Genomic DNA, 13,202 nt, shown 5'->3' on the forward strand with positions numbered 1-13,202 from the left:
GCAGTACTGATGCAAGAAGGTAAGGTAATCGCCTATGCCTCCAAACAACTCAAGGAATATGAGAAGAATTACCCTACTCATGACCTTGAGCTTGCAGCAGTGGTGTTCGCTCTCAAAATTTGGAGACATTACTTGTATGGAGCTCAGTGCAGAGTGTATACAGATCATCAGAGTCTGAAGTAATTCTTCACTCAGAAGGATCTGAATATGCGACAGCGTAGATGACTTGAGCTGGTCAAAGATTATGACATAGACATCCTCTACCACCCAGGAAAAGCTAATAAGGTGGCAGACGCACTTAGCAGAAAGTCCGATGCTACCTTACTATCCCTAGCAACCATATCACAACCCCTACAGAAGGAGATCGCAGATTTTGGTCTCGAACTTATAGTAGGACAGCTCTCTACAATGACATTAGCATCTACCCTGCTTGGTGACATTCAGACAGCTCAGGAACAGGATCCTGAAATTCAGAAAATCAAGCAAGGGTTAGCAGAATCAGAAAGTAGAGAATTCAGAGTGTCCGATAGTGGGGTATTATACTTCGGTGACAGATTCTATGTTCCAGATCAGGAGGAATTAAAGAGGAGGATTTTAGACGAGGCTCAAAGGACTCCTTATGCGATGCATCCAGGTTCCACCAAGATGTACCAAGATCTAAAGAAACGTTTTTGGTGGCCTGGGATGAAAAGATACATCGCTAGATATGTTAGCACCTGTCTGACCTGTCAGAGGGTCAAGGCAGAACATCAGAGACCAGGAGGAGTTTTGCAGCCCATCCAGATCCCAGAATGGAAGTGGGAAGACATTTCTATGGATTTTATAGTGGGACTACCCAGAACCACGAATGGTTTTGATACCATCTGGGTAATAGTCGACAGATTGACTAAATCAACCCACTTCTTAGCTATCAGGATATCCTACTCCATGGAACAGCTAGCTCAGTTGTATCTCAAGGAGATCGTTAGATTACATGGAGTCCCACGAACCATCATTTCAGACAGAGACAGTAGATTCACATCACACTTCTGGGAGTGTGTACAGACAGCATTGGGCACTAAGTTAAAGTTCAGCACAGCTTTCCATCCTCAGACAGATGGTCAGACGGAGCGAGTAAATCAGGTACTCGAAGATATGCTCCGAGCATGTGCCCTAGACTTCAAGGGAAGTTGGTGCAAATATCTGAGTTTAGCAGAATTTGCATACAACAATAGCTATCAGGCCACCATCGGCATGGCACCTTACGAGGCTCTCTATGGGCGGAGGTGTAGATCTCCAATCTTCTAGTATGAGAGTGGTGAACAGAAAGAACTAGAACTTCAGACAGATCTAGTAGCAGATACCACAGCAGCTATACAGCAGATCCGCCAGAGGATAGAGACAGCTCAGAGCCGCCAGAAAAGCTATGCTGATACACGGTGCAGACCCTTAGAGTTTTCAGTTGGGGATTCAGTGTTCCTCAGAGTAGCTCCCATGAAGGGAGTAATGCGTTTTGGGAAGAAGGGCAAATTAAGTCCCAGATATGTGGGACCATACCTTATCACTAGAAGAGTTGGCAAGGTAGCATATGAGCTAGAGCTACCACAGGAGATGTCAGCCATCCATAATGTATTTCATGTCTCTATGCTGAAGAAGCATATCCCAAATGCCACCCAGGTGATTGAGCCCCAGTCGGTACCAGTCCGCGGAGACCTCAGCTATGATAGTCGGTCTATTTAGATAATAGATCTAGCAGTTAAGAAATTACAGAACAAGGAGGTACCATTAGTAAAAGTCATTTGGCAAAGTCACACAGCATAAGAGGCAACATGGGAGACAAAAGACAGTATGAGACAGAAGTACCCATAGTTATTCTAAGTTCGAGGATGAACTTTTTATAAGGTATAGGGGATTGTAACGCCCGAAAATTCTCAAAATAATTATTAGAAATATTCTATGATTTTTATGTAATTTTAGGATATTTTTATAGAATTTTTAGAGTAGCGGAAGTAGCAAAAAGAAATAGAGTCGTAAAAGGGTCTAGGCGATTATTGAACCCGAGACCTATTGGGTCCTACGACTTATAGTGGACTCTAGTAACCAAGTGAACCCAGCAGGGCCGTGCTGAGAAGAAAGGGAATCAATTATATTTATATTTGAGTTGAGCCGAATTACCCACTTAATATAAATAGGGAATTTAAGTGAGGAATTGTTATTTTCTTAAACGAGAAAACTCTTCCTCAAACCCTCACCCGCCGACCCCTCTTCTCCTCCTCATCCTCTCGGCGCCCAAGTCCAGGAGACCTAGGGTTTCATCCCTAGGGTCGTAAGAGCACCTTCCGGCAATAACTCCGACACGAGGACGCTCCCTCCGCCAGAGGAACGCATAGGCGCGAGAAGATCGTCGAAAGGATCGTCTTCTCTGGAAATCTAGCGATTAGAAATCGTAAGAAATCTAGCGCAGGAGGTAAGAAACCCCTCACCTGCAGTATAAGTAGCTCTCGTGTGAATTTCTGCTTTGTTTAGTAGCATACGAATTTTTGACACATAGGTTGTGCAATAGTGCACACTAGGTGTTCGATAATAAGTGTAGCACAGGAAAAGAATGCAACTTAGGCATTTTAATTGCTTAGTAAATGCAATAGAGGTATTTATTTAGTATGCATAGTTTTACTATAATTGTATGGGACTACGGTCCAATGGGTGGGCTCCCACAGTCGCCTATAGGTTCAGATAACCTAGCTCTAGGTTCAGACAACCTAGAAATAGAAATATAAAAAGAACTCAGCTATAATCAGTATTTTATTTTAGCAGAGGCACTGTACTGGATTAGATATCCATTGGGTTGGGCTCCCACAGTCGTCCCTAGGTTTAGATAACCTAGTAACCCTACTAAATGTGGGACTTGCAACCCCGGGTCTAGTTAGGGATGCGCGCACAGCAAGTACAGTTGCCGGGCCCAAACAACAGCATGATTATTATTTTAATATATTTATGAAAATAATTTTCAAAACTTCACAAATAGTTATGTGGATTCAGTACAGCTTTAGCATTAGTTTAGAATTAGCTCAGCTCAGTTTTGTATCGGTTTAGTTTTCTATTGATACATATGATAGCTTATGTTAGCACTTGTTGCCATGACTAGTTTGTTTATATGCCATGCTATACTTTTACATGTTCTGTATTCATACGTTTCAAATAGCATGCTTTAAAAACATAAATTGCATCGTATGCATATTTTAGTGAGGTAGATGGTTTCTTACTAAGCTCTCAAACTTACAGATACTCTTTTCCTTATACTGCAGATAAAGGTAAAGGAAAGATGGACTAGCGGAGGCTGGAGGACAATGCAATGAAGATGTGTGTGGATGGAACTTGGAATAAAGACCTTGGAGGAATTAGAAACCTTAAGAATTTAGTATTTTCTTGTAGTGTTACTTTTCTGCATCTTAAGTTGTTTGGATGTCTTGAACTGTGATAATAAGACTTAGATTACTTGTTGCCATGGTCTTAGATAGCTAACAATGAGCCCTGATAGTGTTTAGTAGTTTCATCTGTGCTTATAGAGTTATATGTGAGATTTCTGCACAAAACAGTGCTGAAACCAGAACTCAGTTGCGAAATCAGAAACTCCAATCGATCGACCGATCGATTGGAGGGACCTCAATCGATCGGTCGATCGATTGGGGGCTGATTATTGCGAACAGAAGGCCCCGGGTGAACAGAACCTTGCTGAATCGATCCTCCGATCGATTAGCAAGTCTGGATCGATCAGCCGATCGATCCAGAAATTTCTACCGTGTACAGAGGCATGCTGGATCGATCAATGGATCGATCGAGGGATTAGCTCTCGCGAACAAAGAGCTCCTGAATCGATCATTGGAATGATTGGTCAGCCTGGATCGATCAGCCGATCGATCCAGATTTTATTTTGTATACAGTAGCAACCTTGATCGATCAACGGATCGATTCAATAGTTTCAATCGACTGAATGCAATCTGAATCGATTGGGAAGCTGGGTTTCGACCAGGAAACCTTATATCTCAGCTCCTGGACCATGGGGGATGTAGGATACGCCCTGGATATCTTAGATTGCATCCCTTAGCACATGTAGAATGAAGAAATGGTATTAGTTTAGCAAAGGTTTAAATTAATCCAGTTTTCCGCACACTAAATCATAGCTTAGCACAGCATAATGTGACGGTCCGGCCTTACAGCCTAGTTAGTAGAAGGCGGGTCGTTACAATGAGTAAGGGCGGGCGTTATAGTTTGGTATCAGAGCCAAGTTTCATCCTTCCGTCACACGCCTCAAGCATTGATCCTGCAGCCTCCAAGTAAGAAATTACCGTTTTCATAACTTTTATGCATCTAGTTCTGTTATGATCATTAAGAATGCTTGTTCAGATTTACCACACTTATACATGAAAATGCTATCAAGTGCTAATGATAGGAAGTAGTATGCTTATACATGGAAGTACTAATAATAGTAAATAAGAATGATGATAGGCTGACGAAATATCTCACTGGTTGGTCTATGGATATGTAGAATGGCTAGAGGACGACCAACTAGATAACCGAGATTTAATGAACCTCAATCGGTGGGAAATGAGTCTGTACCCCAGCCCAACCTTTTAGAAGTAGTAGCTCAGCTGCAGAGACAATTAGTGGAGCACCAGTAGGTTATTGCCACCCTGACTGCTAATCAGCAAGCTCCTCCTATAGTCCCACCGGAAGTCAATATGGTGACACCTACTACCGTCAAAGTTCCATCAGTTACACTTATAGCACCAACAAAGGTAGTGAGGCAAGAAGCATACCTCATCCAGTAGCAGAAACTGAAACCAGAGAACTTCTCTGGCACCAATGAACCATGGGATACTCAGGCATGGTTCAAAACCCTGGAGAGCATAATGGAGCTACTGGGCTGGCCGGAGGTAAAAAAGATTAAGTGCACTTCCTTTTGCTTTACTGGTGATGCAAGAATTTGGTGGGAATGGGTCAAGGAAAAACGAAAAGTGGATCAAATGACATGGTTTGACTTCGAGGCTGAGTTCTTCAAAGAGTTCTTCCATATGCAAGTAACGAATAAACATTATGACAAGTTCACAGAATTTCGACAAGGAAATTTATCAGTGGATGAAGCCATGAAGAAATTTAATAGACTAGCTTGCTTATGCCCCGAGCTAGTCAGCACGAAACGAGAAAGGGTGAGACTAATGCTCAAGATATTGAGGCCAGAGATAGCTCTGAATGTAGCTGGTGGAATAAATAGACCGCAGACTACAGAAGAGCTGATTAGTAGTGCCCTGATCACGGAGCATCACCTAAATAACATCAAGCAGCAGAAGCCAGTACTGATTGAGAATAAAAGTCAAGGGAGTTCTGGCACTCAGAAAACTCAGGGCCAAGGTTCAACCTAGAAGGGGAGCTCCAAGAGAATGCAGTGGAGTAATAAGAAGGGAGGATTCGTAAGCAAGCAGCCTAAGTATGCCATGTGTTCCACGTGCGAAAAGATGCATCCTGGAATCTATCGCAAGGGCACTAGTCATTGTTTTACGTGTGGTCAAGAGGGGCATATAGCCAAGTATTGCCCGACTAAGAGCAACCTACCTCCAGCGCAACCTGTTCAGTACAGAGGCAACCAGGCGTAGTTACACCAGATACAGGCCATATTGGCAACCAGGCCTGTTTAAGCCTGCCTTTAGCACTTCAGTGTTGTATCTTTGTACATCTACCTACTGCCCATAAATTTCAGCAAGCTTGTTTTCCTTTTTGGGCCATGCAGATGGGCATAAACAACCCTTGATCTTTAGCATTTCAAGTTTAGGTAATCCTAGTTAATTAGTAGGCATGATCAGCAGGTTATCTAAGTGGCAATATTAGTTTTTGGTGCTATCTTTGAATACGAACAACCCTATTTCTTTCCAGCATTACCATTCTGAATTCTCTGCTTATTTTTGGTGAGCATGAACAGTTTGTAGCTTATTTCGGGAATTTGAAAGGATAGTAAGGTTGCTTGAACTTTTGATTGTAGGTGTTGAGTCCTTCTCCTGTTGGACATGGCATGGGTAGTTAGGTTTATGGATTGAAGTAAGATTTCTAGTGAATTCATTTGGATTTCCGAACAGTGCATGTTTCCATAAGGAATTAGTGTAGAGTTCTGATATAGCATGTTTAAAGATTTCAGTTTTACGTATTATCCAGATTGCAAACCAAAGTGAGTAAACAGCTTCATTAATTAGTATGCAGTTTTTTTTTGGATTTGCTTTGCTACCTCCATGAACATGAACAGCCATTAACTAGAGCATGCACGGTTTAGCTTTCCTTACTACTTAATGAGCATGTACAATTTGGTGCACTAGTATGTTTGGATAGATCTTTTGTTGCTGTTTTAAGGGCAAGAACAGCCTTTATCTAGTTGGAATGGGATTAGCATTTTCCTTGCAACTCAAAGGGTAAGAACAGCCCTTTCTTTAATTAGAATGGATTTAGCATTTTCCTTGCTACCCAAAAAGGCAAGAACAGCCTTTATCTAAAGTATGTAGTGTTAGTTTCTTGGTTTTCTTGGTCATGAACAGTTTCCTTTGTTTTGCTGTTTACAAGCATGAGAAATTCACGAGCAGTATTAGTTCTTAATTTAGTTTCTAGTTTCTTGTTTTGATACATATGCATATATGTGTTAGTTAGCTTTTAATAGCTCTTTAATCTAAAGCATATAGTTAGTTGTTTTTGCTATTTTAATAAGATGAATAATCATGTATTTTAGTGGAATGATTATGTGCCCTATTAAACCTTTTGAGGATTATGGGTAACTACAAGTAAGAAAAGGACCAAGGTCTAGTTAGAAAAGATAACAAGTAAATTAAAGTAAGAGGCTAGTACCCGACTTCCGAGGTTGTCGTTAAACAAATCTAGGTGACCAATTCCGAGGTCTTGGCCCTGGTAAGACCAAGGTCTTTATCCTCATAGGACTGGAGGCTCGCTACCTCAGTCTCTATTAGAGAGCGCGCATAAGATGATACTAAGCCTGGGCCCAAGAAAGAGAAGAAGAAAGTTAAATCTTAATTTCAAGTATAAGGCTATAAGTAAATGAAACAAGTATCACCTATGTTTAGAACCAGTAAAGTTCAGCTCTTATAATGCTAAGCATACAGTATTAGTTTCCATTTACTTTCCTTATGAGTTTATTGAGCATGATTAGCTTTATTTCCAGCATACAGATTTATTCTTGTATATCATGAGTATGCAGATTATTTTAGTGTTTTGCTATTAGATGAGCATGTGTAGCTTTTCTTTTTAGCATTTCAGTTTTAGCAACCTTTGTATTTTATGCACTTTCGAGTTTTTGTGAGATAATTTAGTACTTACTAAGCGTTTTGCTTATAGATTTATTTTTCCTCCTACCGCAGATAAAGGAAAAGCTAAAGTATAAAGAGGAAGGCGACAAGGAGGATGTGTGATGGATGTGTGTGATGCCAGGACTATGGAGGGATCTGGGAAGCTTTGAGTTTTCATGTTTAGTGGATAAGAAATAGTTGAGTTGTACTTTATGGTATATGTCATTTGAGGTTGTATTTTTACTCCTTGTTTTATCGAGTTTATTCGTGTCTTAGATTGCATGCTGTGATGAGTCTCTGTGTAATAAGTAGTTATTTTAGTGTTTGATACTTATTAAACTGCATGAGTGTTTGATACATGTTCCAGCCGCCTGTGGCTGAAGTATATATTTATGTATTGATGATTATTGTCACCGGTACAAGGGAGACTCGGCCGAAATTTTTCGGTAGGAACTTCTCTGGGGCCGTGATAAATTAAGTGTTGCTAATAATTGCATAAGTAACACTAGTAAATAGAGTAATAGATAAGTAACAATCGTCCTTGGAGAGTAGTAGTATAGATAAGAAGGGTGGTCGTTACAGTTGGTATCAGAGCAGTCCCCATTCTCCAACATCACACACACATCAGCATCAGCCTTGCCGTCTTCAAGTAAGAAAGTATTTAAGTTTTTCCTTTTATGCTTTCTTTATTATTTGCAGTATGGAGTAATAGCTCATATATATGCGCTTTAGTAATATAGAAGTTGGTTTTTCTTTATTCATACATATGTTTGTTTAGAAAGGATAGAGAAGATATCAAGTCTTTGTCTCTCCATAACTAGATGTCAAGAAGAGGACATCCCCGTACCGTTCGTACTGAGAACCAAGATCAGGAGAATGAAGAGCTTAGATCAACTGAGCCCAATCTCTCTGAAGTTATTGCCCAACTCCAGAGACAAGTAGTAGAGCAGCAACAAGTGATTGCCAACTTGATGATCAATCAACATCCAGTTCCTCCCACTCCCCCAACCATCATTGTGTAGACCCCAGTGGTGACTGAAGTTCCACCAGCCACCCTGGAAGTCGCCACAACACCTAGAAGATAAGAAGCATACCTGATACAGTGGCTAAAGCTGAAGCCAGAAAGTTTCTCAGGCACGACTGAGCCCTAGGATGCTCAGGATTGCTTCAAGACACTGGAGAGCACCATGGAGTTTCTTGACTGGCCAGAAGTCGAGAAGGTTAAGTGTGCCTCTTTCTGCCTATCTGGAGATGCTCGTATATGGTGGGAGCGAGGTAAGAGTAGGAGAGTAGTCAACCAGATGAGCTGGGCTGACTTTGAGACAGAGTTTTACGAAGAGTTCTTCCGCCAACGGATCACCAATAAACATTTTGAGGAGTTTATAGAATTTAGACCATGTGACCTACCAGTAGAAGAAGTGGTCAAAGGATTCAACAGGCTAGCTCGTCTTCACCTAGAGTTAGTAAGTACAGAGAAAGAACGAGTTAGACTGATGCTCCGAAGGCTGAGACCAGAAATAGCACTTAGTGTGAGTAATGAAACTCACCGACCACAGATTGGTGAAGAGCTGGTCAGCAGGGTATTCATGAACTATCTGAATGGCATCAAGGCACAACAAATGCAACACAAGTCAGTCAAGATCGAAGACAAGACAGTGGGGAAACAGAGACCCCAGTCAAGTAATCAGAACTGGAGTGCAGAAGAACAAAAAGGACCCAAGCAGGAAGATGTTCGGGTAGTTTGTGAGTATCCAGAAGTATTTCCAGAAGAACTACCTGGACTGCCTCCCAATAGAGAAGTGGAGTTTGAGATTGAATTGGTTCCTGGTACCGGTCCAATTTCAAAAGCTCCGTATCGCATGTCTCCAGCAGAGCTGAAAGAGTTACAAGAGCAACTTCAGGAGCTACTTGACAAAGGCTTCATCCACCCTAGTCACTCACCTTGGGGAGCTCCTGTGTTGTTTGTCAAGAAGAAGGACGGATCTATGCGGATGTGCGTAGATTATAGAGCTCTGAATCAAGTGACAATCAAGAACAAGTACCCCCTTCCCAGGATCGACGACCTATTTGATCAGTTGAGAGGGGCGACAATATTCTCAAAGATAGATCTGCGCTCTGGGTACCATCAGCTGAAAGTGAAAGAAAAGGACATACTCAGAACGACTTTCAGGACCAAATACGGACATTACGAGTTTGTAGTCATGCCTTTTAGTGTGACTAATGCACCAGCGGTCTTCATGGACTTGATGAACAGGGTGTTCAGAGAATACCTTGACAAATTTGTCATCGTATTCATTGACGACATTCTAGTCTATTCAAGAACCCCAGAGGAGCATGACACGCACTTGAGGATAGTATTGCAGACCCTTCAACAAAAGCAGCTGTATACTAAATTCTCAAAGTGCGAGTTCTTGTTAGATCAGGTGGTGTTTCTAGGTCACATAATTTCTAAAGAAGGTATCCATGTGGATCCAGCCAAAATAGAAGCGGTCAACAACTGGAGTAGACCCAAGAACGCCAGGGAGATCAGAAGTTTCCTTGGTTTAGCTGAGTACTACAGAAAATTTGTGGAGGACTTTTCCAGGATAGCTTCTCCACTAACGGCCTTAACCAGAAAGAACAAAAGTTTGAGTGGTCAGACAAATGTGAGCAGAGTTTCCAAGAGCTGAAGAAGAGACTGACCAGTACTCCTATTCTGACTGTTCCAGCTAGTGACAAGAGTTTTGACATCTACAGTGATGCCTCCAAGATGGGTCTAGGAGCTGTTCTCATGCAAGATGGAAAAGTTATAGCTTATGCTTCCAGACAACTCAAAGATTATGAGAAGAATTACCCCACTCATGATCTTGAGCTGGCAGCTGTGGTCTTTGCACTGAAACTCTGGCAACATTACTTGTATGGAGTCCAGTGCAGAATCTTCACAGACCATCAGAGTTTAAAGTATTTCTTCACCCAGAAAGATTTAAACAAGCGACAGCGTAGGTGGCTGGAGTTGGTCAAAGCCTATGACTGTGAAATCTTCTACCACCCAGGCAAAGCTAACAAAGTGGCAGATGCACTAAGTAAAAAATCCAGTGCATCCCTGATGTCTTTGTCATCATTAGCCCTGCCACTGCAGAAAGAGTTGTCAGACTTTGGAGTTGAATTATTTATGGGCAAATCTCTGCATTGACCTTAGAGTCTACCTTGCTTGAGGATATACAGAGAAAGCAAAGCAAAGATCCAGATATCGAGAAGATCAAGAAGGGGATACAAGAAGAAGATACAGAGTTTCGAGTATCAGACAGTGGAGTTCTTTATCAGGGGAACCACCTTTGTGTCCCCAATGATGAAGAGCTGAGAAAGAAAATTTTAGAGGAAGCTCATAGTACACCCCTACTCCATGCATCCTGGTTCTACCAAGATGTACCAAGACGTGAAACAGAGATTCTGGTGGTCTGGACTCAAAAGAGATGTTGTTAAATATGTCAGTACCTTCCTGACATGTCAGAGGGTCAAAGCAGAACACCAGAGAGCAGGAGGAGTTCTACAGCCTCTTCCAATACCTGAGTGGAAGTGGGAAGAAATATTCATGGACTTTATAACAGGTCTTCCAAGAACTATAAATGGATATGATGCGATATGGGTAATAGTGGATAGATTGACCAAGTCTGCCAACTTTCTAGCCATTAAGGTGTCCCATTCTATAGAGCAGTTGGCACAACTGTTTGTTAAGGAAGTGATCAGACTTCATGAAGTCCCTAAATCTATTGTTTCTGATAGAGATGGGCGCTTCACCTCTCACTTTTGGGAGTGTGTTCAGAATGCACTAGGCACCAAACTCAAGTTTAGCACAACCTTCCATCCTCAGACTGATGGACAGACAGAGCGAGTAAATCGGATTCTAGAAGATATGCTCAAAGCTTGTGCACTAGATTTCAAGGGGAGTTGGTGCAAGTATCTATGCTTAGCTGAGTTTGCCTACAATAATAGCTATCAAGCCACCATCAAGATGGCACCATATGAGGCGTTGTATGGCAGGAAGTGCAGATCACCCATTTGCTTGCAAGAGGCAGGTGAAAGAAAAGAAATGGAAGTGGAATTGGGCATTCAGACAGAGCTGATAGATGAAACTACTCAGGCTATTCAGAAGATCAGACAGACAATTGAGACTGCCCAGAGTAGACAGAAGAGTTATGCTGACACACGTCGTAGGCCACTTGAATTCCAAGTAGGGGATTCATTCTTTCTCAAGGTCGCTCCTATGAAGGGAGTAATGAGATTTGGCGAGAAGGGCAAATTAAGTCCTCGCTATGTAGGACCCTACCTGATCACAAAAAGGATTGGGAAAGTAGCTTACAAGCTGGACTTACCACAGGACATGTTGGCCATACATAGCGTATTTCATGTCTTCATGCTAAAGAAGTGTCTTCACGACCCTAGTCAAGTGATTCAACCTCAGATAGTGCAAATCCAAGAGGATCTTAGCTACGAGAGCAGACCTACACAGATAGTGGATAGAGCAGTCAAGAGACTAAGAAACAAAGAAGTGCCACTAGTGAAGGTCATCTGGCAAAACCAGAAGCACGAGGAAGTCACTTGGGAGCGTGAGGACGGTATGAGACAGAAATATCCAGAGTTATTCTAAGTTCAAGGATGAACTTTTTATAAGGTATGGCGAATTGTAACAACCTAAATTTCCTCATTTCGAGTCCTAAAAGTAATTTAAAAATATTTAAAAATGCTATAGAAATATTCGAGAGATTTTTAGAAATTTTTAGAGTATTTTTATGCAATTTTTGGAGGTAGTTTGGTATTTTTACTAAACGAAGGAAATTTCGACAAAAAAATGTTCAAGTCGAGATTCGAACCGTAAACCTCGGACCTGAACCGAACCTTGACCGAATCTGGCCAGCCAACTAGTCCGCAACCTTTTTGTGAGCATATATGGAACGAAATATATATAAGCACTAGTTAGGAACATTTAAAATAAATTGAAATAAAAAGGGTGCGGCTGAGGAATCGAAGCCCAGTCCTTTGACTCGGTTAAAAGCCGGCTGACCAAGTGGGCAAGCAGTCATTACTGATCAGATAAGGGATGAATAATATTTAAGCAGTAGTTAGATAATAAAAACCCTAGGGATAAAAGAGAACTTAGGTTTTCTTGTTACCGTAACCCGAATCCTTTTCCTCTCCCGACGCCGTTCTTCTCTTGGGTGGAAACATGAAGGAGCTAGGGTTTCCTCCCTCCAGTGGCCGGCGAAGGCTTTTTCCGGCCGGTCTTCACCCGTGCGTGACCACCTCGACGAGGGGAGCTCGGAAACATAAAAAAGCCGTCGAAATTTGAAGCTTCACCCGAACCCTAGACCTTCTTCCCCCTTCGGTTGTAAGTCCTAAAAGCAAGTGTAAGTACTACTCACCTGTGGTAGGAGTTGCTCCGGACTTAGGGTTTCATTCCTTGCTTTTGGATTTTGCTGTGCCGAGTAGAATTGTATGCTAGGGTTTTCTTTCCTTGCTCTGGTTGACAAGCCGAACAGTCATACCTGTTCGCCGAACAGTCATACAAGCCGAACAGTCATACCTGCTTCAATTATGATGATCCGAACAGCCCTCTAATTCCAGTATGTAGTTCATGTTTTAAGCCTGCCTTTAGCACTTCAGTGTTGAATCTTTGTACATCTACCTACTACCCATAAATTTCAGCAAGCTTGTTTTCCTTTTTGGTCCATGCAGATGGGCATAAACAACCCTTGATCTTTAGCATTTCAAGTTTAGGTAATCCTGGTTAATTAGTAGGCATGATCAGCAGGTTATCTAAGTGGCAATATTAGTTTTTGGTGCTATCTTTGAATACGAACAACCCTATTTCTTTCCAGCATTACCATTCTGAATTCTCTGCTTATTTTT

Source organism: Zingiber officinale, chromosome 7B (assembly GCF_018446385.1).
Source record: "Zingiber officinale cultivar Zhangliang chromosome 7B, Zo_v1.1, whole genome shotgun sequence".
Lineage (NCBI taxonomy): Eukaryota > Viridiplantae > Streptophyta > Magnoliopsida > Zingiberales > Zingiberaceae > Zingiber > Zingiber officinale.